This window comes from Schistocerca americana, chromosome 5 (assembly GCF_021461395.2).
Source record: "Schistocerca americana isolate TAMUIC-IGC-003095 chromosome 5, iqSchAmer2.1, whole genome shotgun sequence".
Taxonomy (NCBI): domain Eukaryota; kingdom Metazoa; phylum Arthropoda; class Insecta; order Orthoptera; family Acrididae; genus Schistocerca; species Schistocerca americana.
In genome coordinates this window covers 219,343,982-219,360,531 of record NC_060123.1, presented here as the reverse complement: position 1 = coordinate 219,360,531, position 16,550 = coordinate 219,343,982, and positions in this window count along the sequence as shown.

Genomic DNA, 16,550 nt, shown 5'->3' with positions numbered 1-16,550 from the left:
TAAGTACTGGGAGATGAAGAAGCTTGCACAGGATAGGGTAGCATGGAGAGCTGCATCAAACCAGTCTCAGGACTGAAGACCACAACAACAACAATTCACCTGACCATATATCCCATTCCTACTGCCACCGACCTTCAAATGCCCATTATATGTAACTAACCTATTCCTTTCCCTATTTAAAATCTTGAATATGGTAGCATTCAGTAGCTGTAGAATTATGAATACAATAGGAATATTCAGCCAGACAGTTGCACGTCAGAAGTTTATTCAAACCTTCCTCAGAAGAAGTAATAACGCCTGTTTTCAAAAATTTTAAAGAAAGTTTCTTTACTTGGCAGCAGCGTTAGATACCTGGGCAGGTATAAACTTTATAATCTTGAACATGACATCAGTTAGAAACCGTACATGAACATTCCTTTTAAAATATTAAAAACAGGTGTTATTACTTCCTCTGAGGAAGACAGGTTTATGACTGCCGAAACCTAGGGAAAGGTTTCAACACATTTACTGACGTGCAACTGGTTGACTGAATGATTACCATTGCATCTATTTCCATTTTTAAGTTTTCGAACGTACTTGCCTGATTAAGTGATCAGACACTCTACGCTCCAAACCGTAGAACACGTTTTGTTTCCCCCGATGATATCCTCCTGAGTGTTCCCCATCCGAAGACTGGAATGGGAGACTATTTGTCCTCCGGAAAATTTTGGCTATAAGGATTCCATCATTATTTAATCAGACAGTAGAGCTGCATTGGTTCAACTGGCTCTGAGCACTATGGGAATTAACAGCTGAGGTCATCAGTCCCCTAGAATGTCCAGAATGTTCTTCATACCAATCGCGAGCAGTTATGGTCTGGCGACATGGCGCATTGTCATCCGTAAAAATTCCATCGTTGTTTTGGAACATGAAGTCCATGAATGGATGCAAATGGTCTCCATGTAGCCGAACATAATTTCCAGTCATTGGTAAACACAGCCCACACCACACAACCCACACAATTATGGAGCCACCACCAGCTTACACAGAGCCCTGTTGACAACTTGGATAAATGACTTTGAGAGGTCTGCACCATAATTGAACCCTACCATCAGTTCCTACAACTGAAATCGGGTCACGGTTTTCCAGTCGACTAGGGTCCAACCAATAAGGTGATGAGCCCAGGAGAGGAGCTGCAGGCTATTTTGTCATGTTAGCAAACGCACTCGCTTCAGTCATCTGATGCCGGAGCCCATTAACGCCAAATTTCACCGCACTGTCCCAACGTATACATCCATCGTACGTCCGGCATTGATTTCAGTGGCTATTTCGCGCAAGGTTGCTTGTCTGTTAGCACTGACAATTCTACGCAAATGCCACTGCACTCGGGCGTTAAGTGAAGGCGGTCAGACACTGCATTGTCCGTGGTGAGAGGTAATGCTTGAAATTTGGTATTCTCAGCACACTCTTGAGACAATGGATTTCGGAATATTGAATTCCCTAACGGCTTCCGAAATGGAACGTTCCGTTCGTCCAGCTCCAACTACCACTGCGCGTTCAAAGTCTGTTACTCCCCGCCGTGCAGCCATAATCACGTCGGAAACTTTCTGATATAAATCAGATGAGTACAAATGACAGCTGCGCCAATGCATTGTCCTTTTATACCTCGTGTACGTGATACTACTGCCATCTGCATATGTGCGTATCGCTATCTTATTGACCTCAGCAGTTTGGTCCCATCGGAACTTACCACAAATTTCCCATTTTTCCCGCTTTCTTACGACTTTTGTCACCTCAGTGTAGCCCTTGGCAATAGTGCGATCAGGAAGAGTAGCCACGGGGCGTATGAAATGCCACAGTATGGCTGCCTAAATCATCACCAAATCACTGCCATGTTTCACTCTTGGGAAACAAACTCCGCCAAATGTTGTAAACAATGTGAAACCAGACTCATCCGACCAAATGGTTTTCTTCCATTGCTCCATAGTCCAGATCTATGGCTTCGGCACCACGTTTTCCTCTTACGGACATTTGAATCACCGATGAGTAGTTTCGGAATTCCAGCTGACCCAGCAGTTCCCTGCTTATGGAGCTCCCTTCGTGTTGTTTTGGTCCTCACAGAGTCTGCGAGTGCGACATTCAGTTCTGCAGTGACTTCCGCAGTTGTCGTCTACTTATTTTTCGGCACAATCCTCCTCAATGAGGGCCTATTACTATGATTAAACACATACTTTCGTCCGCGTTGTGACTTAGCGGGTGAGGTTCCTCCGTTTTCCCTGTATTTTCGATACGGTCTCTCTTGAAACACAAAACACCCTGCTAAGCTGGTTACTGAATCACGCACTATAGAAGCACCAGCACATGTTAGAATTCACTTACTTCCGGTATAATGCACTCACAACTACACAGAACGCTCTTCTGAGAACGACTTATACTTGCAGCGTATTGAAGACATTGCACAGGTGATGTTCATGGTAAAATACAACAGCGCAATCTGCAGACATGGCTAGTATTTACATTCAAGTTGAAGCATGCATTTCTCGCGGTGTCCCCATGTTTTTGTCCAGTAGCTGTATGTGGGTGGAAGTAATAAGTACCCAGACGGTCACGAAATTCCAGCAGCGAACTTCTCCGTGATGCACCGTAGCGGTCGCGCGGATCCAGACTGAAGCGCCTAGAACCGCTCTGCCATAGCGGCCGGCTACAATCATAAAAAGTTCTCTCTCATCTCGCATTTTGGCAGAAAACTCCGCGAAACACATCATGTCGCTAAATATTGGCGAGGATAGTTAGTGGTCTATAATAGAATGTATTTTAGTGCAATATTGTGGGAATGTCGGTCCTTTTCCTCTCTCGACGAGATAAAAGCAGTTATGAAGCTTTTTGATCAAATTATTTACCTGACCACAAAAATTGGTATCTCAGGATTGCACTAGTGCATTTTGAGGCAATCACTTTAATACTGCACAATGGAAATTCTTCATCTTCAAAACTGTCTTCTTGTAATTGTGGATTTGCTCGTCATTCGCACGAGTCTGTCAACAGAAGACATTTGTTCTCCTCCACGTAGGACTTTATTACATCAGTTGTAAACTTTTTGTATGAGACAGCTGTAAGTTTCTCAGATTTTGATGACGTAATAACATTTCCATATTTTGTTGGATACTCATTCACCATTTTTTGAATTCACCGTCAAAGATTCAGTTCTCTCTTATAGGCACCGTGGATTGTTGACAATACTTCTCCACAAAGAGTTACGGCATATTGTGCTGTATACGAGTGGGTTACTTGGTTCATATCCTGTCATTTCACGAGAAATACTTTTGCTTCTCGATGATCAAGGTTTCGGATACAAGCGACTGATATTGGCAACCTCTAAAGAGGATATTACAGTGAAAATATTTTATTATGCATGACATTAAAAGAGCACTTTCGATTAATGTCAATGAATGAGAATTCTCGACTTACGTGTGTGCTCGGACGTTTTAATTATTATTCTTTCTTGGAAAATTACTTCAAAGTCTTCGTGGGCGCTGTAAGTGCAGTAAGTTGTCAGAAATGTACAAAAAAAAAAAAAAAAAAAAAAAAAAGAACGCGCACCATGAAGGAATTATTCGAATGGGACGGATATCTGTAGATGGGATGTACATGTACAGATGAATATAATTTCACAAAAACTGGATTATATTTTCAAGACAGAGAACTGCACAAAACTGAGCAAATGGTAGTAAGTTCCAGTGGACCAAACTGCTGAGGTCATCGGTTCCTAAGCTTACACACTTCTTAATCTAACCTAAACTAACTTACGCTAAGGACAACACACACACCCACGCCACAGGGAGGACTCGAACCTCCGACGAGGTGAGCCGCGCGAACCGTGGCAAGTCGCCCAGACCGTGCGGCTACCTCGCGCGGCAAATTGAGCAAGTCAATAAGAAGGTGTTCCACCTCTGACCCTTATACAAGCAGTTATTCGGTTTGGCATTGATTGGTAGAATTTATGGATGTCCTCCTAAGAAGTCGGCTGCTGTCCAATTGACGAGTTAGATCGTCAAAATCCCTTGCTGGTCGGAGGAAAAATTTGGGAATTTGTGTTAAATTCCTATGGACCAAACTGCTGAGGTTTTACACTATTTCATCTAACTCAAACTAACTTCCGCTAAGGACGACACACTCACCCATGCCCGAGGGAGGACTCGAACCTTCAACGGGGAGAGCCGCGCGAACCGTGGTAAGGCGCATTCGAGCGCGCGGCTTCCCCGCGCGGCAGCTTGTCGGAGGGTCCTGCTCATAATGCCCCAAAAGTTCTCAGTTGGGAAGAGATCTGACGACACTGCTGGCCAAGGTATGGTTTGGAAAGAACGAAGACATTCAGCAGAAGTTCTCGTCTCGTGCGGGCGGTCATTATCTTGCTGGAATGTAAGCCCGGGATGAAATGCTATGAACAACAGTATAGCAAGGGGTAGAATATCGTCGACGAACTTTTGTGCTGTAAGTTTGCAGCGGATGACAACCAAAGGGGCCTTGCTATGAAGAGAAATGGTACCGCAGACCATCACACCTTGTTGTCGGGCTAAATGGAGTCGATAGTGAGTTTGGTATCGCACTGGAGTCCGATGCGTCTCCAGACGCGACTTCGGCGTGGAGTCACATATACTGCAGCAGAACTGTGTTCATTGAGGAGCCCCGATCCGAACTGAGCCCCGATGACCAGCAAAAATGTGTCTGGAGACATTCCGGACAGCAGTGGGATACCAACCTAACTGTTGCCCACCATACGGCCCGACACCCAGGAGTAACGCTCTTGGATGCCATTTGTTTACACAGCATGTGCCATTTGTTTTCACAGCATGACCAATTTGGTTGTCACCCACGGCAACCGTACAGCACAGCGGGTACGTCGACGATATTCTACGCCCCCTTTTGTTGCCCTTCATGGACAGCCATATCGGACTTGCATTTCAGCAAGATAATTCCCGCCTGCATACGGTCAGCGGATTTCTTCCCAGTTGAGAACGTTTGCGATTTATGAGCAGGGCCCTCCAACCAGCTCTGGATTTTAACGATCTAATATGCCAACTGGACAGAAATTGTCATAATATCCCTCAGGAGGTCATTCTACAACTGTATGAATCAATACCAACCAGAATAGCTTCTTGAATAAGGGTCAGAGATGGACCAACGCGTTATTGACTTGCTCAGTCTGTGAAGTTCTTTCTCTTGAATAAATCATCCATTTTTTGTGAAATTGTACTCGTTTGTTTGTCTGTATATGTACATCAAAATCTACCGATCTTCGTCCCATTCAGATAATTCCTTCGTGGTGCGTCGTTCTTTTCTTTATTTTATTTTACTTTTTGGTCTTACGGTGTATTTGGAATACCAGACTTTCCTTTGCTTTTCCTTTTTCACGTCTTTTGTAAAAATACTAATAAATAAATTGTATTAAGCATTATTTTGATTCATTTGTTTTGTCAGCAGCGTAAAAAAGAGAAACATTTCTCCAGTGTTTTTGTATGTCCATCCTTTTAGCATTAGGTCTCTGGGACGACGGCCGTTTACTATTGTGACAAGTAAATAAAACACCTACAGCCGTCCTTATGATTTTATTTTATTTTACCGCTACCAGTTTCAGCGCTTCAGTGGGTCATCTTCAGGCTGTTTTTGATGCAATACAGGTTGATATGATCCGCATGCATACCACATCTGTTGCCAGCATTACTGGATACGCAGATAATGTGTCAGCACTCCAACGATCAACTGCCAACTGCCAACTCAACTGCCAACTGCCAACTCAACTGGCAGTTGATGGTTGGAGTGGTGACACATTATCTGCGTATCCAGTAATGCTGCCAACAGATGTAGTAGGCAAGCGGATCATATCAACCTGTATCGCATCAAAAACAGCCTGAAGATGACCCACTGAAGCGTTGAAACTGGTAGCGACAATATAAAATAAAATCATATGGACGGCTGCAGGTGTTTTTATTTATTTGTCACGATTTTTCCAGTGGGACTCGACCCCACGAACTTCGGATTGCTGTGCAGTAGTTTTTCTTCCGCGCCAACTGCACCGTCTAAACCACCCTAATGTCAGTGGCTAACGCCTGACTCTATCCAAGCGCAAAATGCCATGTTTTATAAACGCTTTGCTATCTGCAGCTCCCACTTCCGCCTCTGCAGTTCTGACCAAGGCCTGTATATACTCTTAATACGGACGAAATTGGTGATGACGGGTGGGAAGAAGCTGCTGTTCCTTTAGCGGCTGGCTACGTCACGGCGGATGCGTCAGCTGGCAGCGAAGCGGACGTAGTGGTAACCAGCGCAGCCGGAAGAGCACGCCACTCCATTGTTCAGGCTCCGAGGAGAAACTCTTTGCTGTGGAACATGTTCAGAGTCGCAAGGCGATCGTCATGGAAAACGCAGAAGGAACGGAAATGCGCTAGCAATCAGATTCTGAAGAAATTTCCGGCGGCTCCCTTTTTTAAAAACAGCAATGTTCACCAACAGTGCACAAAGTTCAAGAGCATCGAGCAAAAGACAGGTGTGTACTGGGCAAATGTTTGGGGATTGGAAAAGAGCCTCCGTGGATACAGCCGCTTTAGTAAGCTGCTACGAGAGCAAAGAGAGCACACTGCAAATTTAAAAGTAGCCGAAGACTTACAGGCAAACAAAAAATAAACGAAGCCAAAATTAGAGTAAGGTGGGCCTTGCTTGCAGCGTTCAACGTATTCAAAAGTAAAATTCTGTAAACCAACCTGACAGAAAACGGTTACAAGAAACTCCCTGAGTGTGAAGTCGCAAGAGGCAAATGGTGTTTACGGCATTGGACACCCCATATGATATCTACCATGCGACCACGATATTGGCTGCTGATGGCAACAGAGGGCGGGCCTGGAGGCATCCATTGGTGAGCAGAGCATGAGGCTACGGAGCGTAGTTGAACTGTTTAGTCGACGAGTAACTAACAACGATACTACAGTGCTAGTGGTGTTGATACAAAACAGAGCAATGACAACAATAAACAAACCAAACATTGCATTATATTTACAACAACAGTTGTGAAAGTGGACGTGTCATCAGAGAGGAACCAAAGGAATTTCGCAGAGTGAGAAAGACGTGGCAGATGAAATATTATCAGTTTTGCAAGTTGAGTTGAATGTGTGTTGTCGTATACGTTCCACTGTGCGATCAATGGTGAAGAACTTAACAAGTGAAAGTTATATTGAAACAGGTGTCGAACAATATAGTTCGTCATCCTTGTCGGACAATGAGGCCCAGATCCTCTTCCCAGTGAAAAGTAATAAAGGACAATCGTTGTTCAAGCAGCGGGTACTGAAACGTAACAGCTAGGGCCTTTTCCGTTTCTTAAAGTCTATTACCACCAGATTCTTGCTCAGATTTGACTAACTGAAAAGCTAATAACATGTCAGTAGTAATCATAAGCATAGCCAAATAGGGAAAATGTAGGTAATACTACACTTTGGAGACTTATGATGAAATAAATTTTCCTTATGCCTCAAGGAGACAGTGCAGTTGGAAGGAATGTTTGGAACCATGGCCGCACAGAGTGGCCGCGGTGTTTGAAGCGCCATGCCACGGATTGCGCGGCCCCTCCCGCCGGAGGTTCTAGTCCTTCCTCGGGAATGGGTGTCTGTGTTGTTCTTAGTGTAAGTTAGTTAGTAAGTAGTGTGTAAGTCTAGGGACCGATGACCTCAGCCGTTTGGTCCCTTAGAAATTCACACACATTTGAACATTTGAAACCACGCTACTCACTCAAAATAGCTAAAATACGGTCACGATCATTGTCTGTGACAAATATTTTAAATCTGTTATTATTTGTAACTAAAAAACCAAAATAAATGAAAATATCAGTCTTACTACGTAATTGCAAAGTATTTCCTGTCTGTGTGAAATGTAATTACTGTTACTAGCAAGAAAGCTAATAGTAAATATGCAAACAAAGCACTTTATGAAAATTACAGACTGTTACTCGGAAGACAATTATTACTGAAATGAAATACATTGTTATTGAAGCTAGGAAATATGCTAGGAAGAATTTATATTCGATATTTTTCATGTAATCTACTAAAATGTAATATGTATTGTTATATTTAAATATCGGATTATCTTCATTGTGAATGAGACTGTTTGAAACGAGTTACATTTACTGCCTAATGACATTTTATTCATACTATGTCATGTTCAGTTCGGATTTCACTGAATTTCATTAATTTCCTGGTTTTAACAATCACCGACATTGTAGCTAAATGTATATAAGGTCCATGCGGGACCACTGTTGTATGCGAGTTTTGTACGAACTTTGGGGGTGGGCGCTGTGCCGGTCTGATTAGTAAGTATGTAACGATTCCTCAAGGCACACACTGTGTCAGTTTGGGCCACTTGCATTACTGCTTGGTAGTTGTCTGGATGACTTCAAGATCGAAATAAATTACCTCTAAATTCAAAAACATGTGTGACGCTAATTAATGTGCGCAAATTGCTCACTCTGGTCAGTTGTTATTATACTTTGAACTGGACTTTTATTTTCTGCAGCAATAGCAGCAGATCATCTATTCGATGCAAATTACTCAAGTTAAATATATGTTCAACGAGTTCACCCAGCGCTTCACTTTCTGCAGATACTGATATTTAACTGGATAACTTCGAGAATTTTTATAACTGTGTACAAGCTAATTCAGTAAAATCATAAAGTTCAGTGCACTAATTGTCTTTCAAGCGCCGGCCGCTGTGGCCGAGCGGTTCTGGGCGCTTCAGTCTGGAACCGCGCTGCTGCCACGGCCGCAGGTTCGAATCCTGCCTCGGGCATGGAGATGTGTGATGTCCTTAGGTTAGTTAGGTTTAAGTAGTCCTAAGTCTAGGGGACTGATGACCTCAGAGGTTATGTCCCATAGTGCTCAGAGCCATTTGAACCATTTTTTTTGTCTTTCAGGTATTTGATCCCAACCAGTTTCAGTTACTTTAAAGAGAGTGGGAACATTATTGTTACAGAAAAATTATAGTACTAAACATAATTACGTACATGTAATATCCTACACAACATAGCAAAAAACAATTATGAGCAGATCCGAATAAGTGCGCAGCAACATGACCGTGTAGTGTATAAGAAAAACTACGGATATTCAAGGGAGGAGAAGGCGCACTTGTTTCAGAAACTTGTGTTTTTACGTTTGAAGGATGCTCGATACAATCCATAGGATGTGCATGATAGTGACTCACTACACTATGCACATCAAATCACGCGCGACACTGATTGCAGTAATTTCAGGGGAAGCAGTGAATGGTTGCATAACTTCAAACAGTGCTACGGAACTGGAAGATTTTAAACAAAGAGTCAACTTGACGATGCACAGGAAACTGCGAAATCGGCCCGAAAATTTGTAGATGAGATAAACAAACTTATTCCATCGTTCAGTAAAGAATTTGTTTTCAACTCCGACCAATCGGGATTTGAATTTGAAATGTATATGAATGGAACCTTTAAAATGGCTCTAAGCACTATGAGACTTAACATCTGAGGTCATCAGTCCGCTAGACTTAGGACTACATAAACCTAACTGACCTAAGGACAGCACACACATCCATGGCCGAGGTAGAATTCGAACGTGCGACAGTAGCAGCAGTGCGGTTCCAGACTGAAGCACCTAGAACCGCTCGGTCACAGCGGCCGGCGAACCTTTGAAATTAGACGTCCCAAGAGAGCTGTATCAAGAGCAATTAACATCAATGCCATAACGCGTCTGTATACAATTATGCTGACTGTTAGTCAGGATGGTAAATTGTATGGAAAGTTATTTATTGTACTGTGAGAAGTTGGAGTTGCTCTGCCCCCTACGATTCTTTCTAGTGCGCGTGATCTTGCAAGGACAGTAGGGAATATTTACGTCACAACAAGGTGATCGTAAGAGAACTACAACTACGGTATGACTACTGATTTTTGCCAATAGGTGGTCAACATAATTTGCGTTTGCTTGATTCGGTACCGAGCGAGATGGCGCAGTGGTTAGCACACTGCATTCGCATTCTGTAGGACCACGGTTCAGACCAGCGGCCGGCTACCCAGATTTAGGTTTTCTGTGATTTCCCTACATCGCTCCAGGCAAATGCAGGGACGGTTCCTTTGAAATGGTACCGGGGATTTACTTCCCCGTCCTTCACACATCCAAGCCTGTGCCCCGTCTCTAATCACCTGGATGTCGACGGGTCGTTGAACCCCATCTTCCTTCCTTATTCCTTCCTTGATTCCTGGTCTGCGTATAAAAATCTTCCTTTAGAGTAACCCATACCTAGTGACAAGTGTGTGACTTTGCAGTTCATACGAGGGTAATCCCAAAAGTAAGGTCTCCGATTTTTTTATAAGTACATAGACCTATTTATTTCTACAGCGGTTGACATAAGTTTACAGCTTGAACATTTAGCTATTTTTCGACATAATCACCATTTCTGTCGATGCTTTTTTGTAGACACTGTGGCAGTTTTTGTGTGCCCATGCCATACCAGCTCGCCGCCATGCTGTTCAGAAAGTTATGAAACTCTTCTTTCATCTCGTCGTCGGAGCTGAATCGCTTTCCGGCCAAACGTTGTTTTAACCTAGGGAACAAGTGATAGTCACTGGGCGCCAAGTCAGGACTATAGGGTGGGTGGGAGGGTGGGTGGGTGGTTGTGTTCCACTGAACTGTTGTAGGAGAGCAACGGTTTGCCAAGCGATGTGTGGGCGAGCGTTGTCATAGAGAATGTGTACGCCCTTGCTCAACATTCCTCTTCTCCGGCTCTGAATTTCCCCTTTGAGTTTTTTCAGAGTTTCACAGTACCTGTCAGCGTTAATTGTGGTCCCAGTGGCCATGAAGTCAACCAACAATACCCCTTTCCGGCAGACTGTGTTTGTTTGAATTTTCGCGGTTTCGGCGAAGAAGGAAGCCGCCACTGGCGTGGTTGTTGCTTGGTCTCAAGTGTTAAGTGGTATGTCCAGGTTTCGTGCCGGCCGGAGTGGCCGAGCGGTTCTAGGCGCTTCAGCCTGGAACCGCGCGACCACTACGGTCGCAGGTTCGAATCCTGCCTCGGGCATGGATGTGTGTGATGTCCTTAGGTTAGTTAGGTTTAAGTTGTTCTAAGTTCTAGGGGACTGATGACCTCAGATGTTAAGTCCCATAGTGCTCAGAGCCATTTGAACCATTTGAACCAGGTTTCGTCACTCGTGACGATTGAGTCCAGAAAGTCGTCCTGTTCGGCTGCAAGGCCGTGAAGAAATGCGTGGGAAGCATCAACTCGCTGTCGCATGTGGTCCTCAGTCAGCATGCGTGGCACCCATCTTGCGCACACCTTCCGGTAGTTCAATGTTTCCGTTAAAATTCTGTTAGCGCTGCTTCGGGAATCCTCAGGAACCAACGTGCAGAGATCATCCAGGGTGATCCACCGATCTTCACGCATGCTTTTCTCAACCTTCAACACTGTCTCCTCAGAAATTGACGGTCTCTCGCTCCTTTGTTCGTCGTGAATTTCGGTCCGATCAGCTGCAAACTCTCTACACCACTTACGAACATTTTGACATCCATGCACGATTCACCATACACTTCCGTCAATTGGATTTCAATCGGCACAGTGCCCTTTGCGTTCAAAAACAGAATAACTGCACGCAATTCGCACTTGGGGCGGTAACATCCAACGGGAGCTCCCTTCTCAACGGCTGCCAAGCCAAGACAGCGCCTCAGCGCGGCGTGCGCAGTTTACACACAGCGCGTGAAGCACTCTTCATAACAGTGTGACCAATTGCCACACAAAGAGTTCTGTACTTATACAAAAATAGGAGACCTTACTTTTGGGATTACCCTTGTACCACCTGGAACCACTGGAGAAATTCAGCCTCTGAAGTTTGGTTTTTCCGTGCCTGTAAAACATATTATCGCATTATCTGCAGCTGCACCTTAAAGGATAGCTTGTTTCACGATAAGCTCCACGACAGACTGTTTCGCATTAGGCTGCATGCCGTCACATTCCATCAGTTCTAATCGCCCAGTTACACCATGATTCTATATGCATTCTTTAAGAGTGGATACCTAACTGAACGTACTGCACGGTTTGTAACTCCCAAGAAGTTCAACTTCAATCTTGATGGAGCGAGCCTTTGTGATCTCTGTGGTGCATCATTTTACATTCTGTGTTCATGGGGCAAGTTAATGGTTTGTTTTGAACATTTCTGCAATGTCGACGATATCCATTTTGTGAAGCGTCATACATAATGCCATAGATGGTTGATCTCTGCACCTCTCCTTCCTGATAAACATGGTGATTCATTAGCAGCTAATAGTTTTCCTGTCATAATTGTTAACATTACTCTCAAATGAGCCTTACTATAGATTGAACTTGTGACATCGCACTCGAAAGGTTTCTTGTAAGAAGTTTTGTTCTTACGTAAAACAAGTAAACTGATCAAAATCGTCTGTCCAGACACTCGTGACCATAATGACATCGAAACGGAGGATGACACGGAAAAGGCCTATATACTAACCATCTTTTTCCAAAACTCTTTCACACGGGAAAATCGCACTGTAGATTATTCTTTAAATCGTCGCACGAACGACCAAAATGACAAATATCGAAGTAGGTGACCAAGGATCAGAAAAGCAACTGAAATCGCTCAACAGAGGAAAGGCCCCGAGACTTGACGGGATATCAGTTCGATTCTGCTCAGCGTATGCAAAAGATCTTCTGGTAGCAGTGTACCGCAGGTCTACGGAGAAGCGAAGTATTGCTATTGATTGGAAAAGAGCGAAGGTCATTCCTGTTTTCAAGAAGGGTGGTCGAGCAGACGCACATAACTATGGTCCTATATCTCTGAAGTTGGTCAATTGTAGAATTTTGCAATGTTTTATGTATTGTGACATTTCTGGAGACCGAAAAACTTCTTTGTTGGACAACGACCGTGTGAAACTCAGCTGGCTCGAATAGTCCACGAGCTCTAGGAAGCAATGGATACATGCGCCCAGTAGATACCATGTTCTTGACTTCTGGAAGGCATTCGACAAAGTTCCGCACTGCCGCCTAATAAACAAAATACGAGTGTATGGATATCACACCACCTGTGGTACTGGATCGAAGAGTTTCTATCAAACAGAACACAGCATGTTATTCTGAACGGTGAGAAATATTCAGAAGTAAAAGTAAGTTGGGGCGTGCTCAAGGATAGTGTTAAAGGACCGTCACTTTTCACAATATATACAGGGTGGTCCATTGATCGTGACAGGGCCAACATATTACGAAATAAGCGCCAAACGAAAAAACTGCAAAGAACGAAACTTGTCTAGCTTGAAAGGGGAAACCAGATGGCGCTGCCATAGGTCAAACGGATATCAACTGCGTTTTTTAAAATAGGAACCCCCATTTTTATTACATATTCGTGTAGTACATAAAGAAATATGAATGTTTTAGTTGGACCACTTTTTTCGCTTTGTGATAGATGGTGCTGTAATATGGCTCACAATTTCAGACAAGCAGTCGGTAACAGCTAGGTTTTTAAATTACAAGACAGAACGTAGGTACGTTTGAACATTTTATTTCGGTTGTTCCAATGTGATACATGTACCTTTGTGAACTTATCATTTCTGAGAACACATGATGTTACAGCGTGATTACCTGTAAATACCACATTAATACAATAAATGCTCCAAATGATGTCCGTCACCCTCAGTGCATTTGGCAATACGTGTAATGATATTCCTCTCAACAGCGAGTAGTTCGCCTTCCGCATATGTTCGCACATGCATTGACAATGCGCTGACGCACGTTGTCGGCGTTGTCGGTGGATCACGATAGCAAATATCCTTCAACTTTGCCCACAGAGAGAAATCCGGGGACGTCAGATCCGGTGAATGTGCTTTGACGACCAATCCACCTGTCATGAAACATGCTATTCAATACCGCTTCAACCGCACACGAGCTATGTGCCGGACATCCATCAAGTTGGAAGTACATCGCCATTCTGTCATGCAGTGAAACATCTTGTAGTGACATCGGTAGAACATTACGTAGGAAATCAGCATACATTGCACCATTTAGATTTGTCATCGATAAAATGGGGGCCAATTATCCTTCCTTCCATAATGCCGCACCATACATTAACCCGCCAAGGTCGCTGATGTTCCACTTGTCGCAGCCATCGTGGGTTTTCCGTTGCCCAGTGATGCATATTATGCCGGTTTACGTTACCGCTGTTGCTGAATGACGCTTCGTCGCTAAATAGAATGCGTGCAAAAAATCTGTCATCGTCCCGTAATTTCCCTTGTGCCCAGTGGCAGAACTGTACACGACGTTCAAAGTTGTCGTCATGCAATTCCTGGTGCATAGAAATATGGTACGGGTGCAATCGATATTGATGTAGGATTCTCAACACCGACGTTTTTGAGATTCCCGAGTCTCGCGCAATTTGTCTGTGACTGATGTGCGGATTAGCCGCGACATCAGCTAAAACACCTACTTGGATATCATCATTTGTTGCAGGTCGTGGTTGATGTTTCACATGTGGCGGAACACTTCCTGTTTCCTTCAATAACGTAACTATCCGGCGAACGGTCCGGACACTTGGATGATGTCGTCCAGCATAGCGAGCAGCATACATGGCACACGCCCGTTGGGCATTTTGATCACAATAGCCATACATCAACACGATATCGACCTTTTCCGCAATTCGTAAACGGTCCATTTTAACACGGGTAATGTATCACGAAGCAAATACCCTCCGCACTGAAGGAATGTTACGTGATACCACGTACCTATACGTTTGTGACTATTACAGAGCCATCTATCATAAAGCGAAAAAAGTGCTCCAACTAAAACATTCATAATTCTTTATGTACTACACGAATATTTAATAAAAAATGGGGGAACCTATCTAAAAAAACGCAGTTGTCATCCGTTTAACCTATGGCAGCGCCATCTAGCGGGCTAACCATAGCGCCCCCTTCAAGTTAGACGAGTTTCGTTCTTTGTAGTTTTTTCGTTTGATGCTTATTTGCCGGCCGCGGTGGCCAAGCGGTTCTAGGCGCTTCAGTGCGGAGCCGCGCTGCTGCTGCGGTCGCAGGTTCGAATCCTGTCTCGGGCATGGATGTGTGTGATGTCCTTAGGTCAGTTAGGTTTAAGTAGTTCTAAATTCTAGGGGACTGATGACCTCAGATGTTAAGTCCCGTAGTGCTCAGAGTCATTTGAACCATTTGATGCTTATTTCGTGAGATATTTTTGGCCCGGTCACTATCAATGGACCACCCTGTATATATAAATGACCTAACAGACAACGTAATGGGCGTAATGGAGCCCCTTAGGGTTATGGCGGCTAAGGAGGGGAAGAAATCCAGTGTGCACTCCGTGTGCATTCCGGGTGGAGTCATTCCTGATGTGGAAAGGGTCCTTCCGGATGCCATGAAGAGTACAGGGTGCAGCCAGCTGCAGCTGTTGGCACATGTCGGAACTAATGACGTGTGTCGCTTTGGATCTGAGGAATTTCTTTCTGGATTCCAGCGGCTATCTGATTTGGCGAAGGCTGCCGGTCTTGCTTACGAGATGAAGGCAGAGCTCACCATCTGCAGCATGGTTGACAGAACCGACTGCGGACCTTAGGTGCAGAGCCGGGTGGAGGGTCTGAATCAGAGGCTCAGACGGTTTTGCGACCGTGTTGGCTGCAGATTCCTTGACTTGCGCCATAGGGTGGTGGGGTTTCGGGTTCCGCTGAATAGGTCAGGAGTTCACTACACTCAGCTGGCGGCTACACGCGTAGCGGAGGCTGTGTAGCGTGGACTGGGCGGTTTTTTAGGTTAAAAGGCCTCGGGAAAGTACGGTTCAAAAATGGCTCTGAGCACTGTGGGACTTAACATCTGTGGTCATCAGTCCCCTAGAACTTAGAACTACTTAAACCTAACTAACCTAAGGACATCACACACATCCATGCCCAACGCAGGATTCGAACCTGCGACCGTAGCGGTCACGCGGTTCCAGACTGAAGCGCCTAGAACCGCACGGCCATACCGGCCGGACGGGAAAGTACGGGGTGGGCTGCAATCTCAAAGGGTGGATGGCAAATACAGGACGTGCTTGGATCAAGGAACAGTCGGAATTATACTTGTAAATTGTTGTAGTTATGCTGGGAAAGTCCCTGAGCTACAAGCGCTAATAGAAAACACAGAAGCTGAAATCGTTATAGGTACAGAAAGCTGGCTAAAGCCTTAAATAAGTTCTGCAGAAATTTTTACGAAGTCTCAGACGGTGTTCAGGAAAGATAGATTAGGCAGAATTGGTGGTGGAGTGTATGTGTCTGTCAGTAGTGGTTTATCTTGTAGTGAAGTCGAAGTAGATACTCCGTGCGAATTGGTATGGGCGGAGGTTATACTTAACAGCCGATTTAAGTTAATAACTGGCTCCTTCTACCGACCCCCAGACTCCGATGATTTAGTTGCTGAACAGTTCAGAGAAAATTTGAGTCTCGCAAAATATAAACACCCCACTCATACGGTTATAGTTGGTGGGGACTTCAACCGTTCCTCGATATGTTGGCAAAAATACTTGTT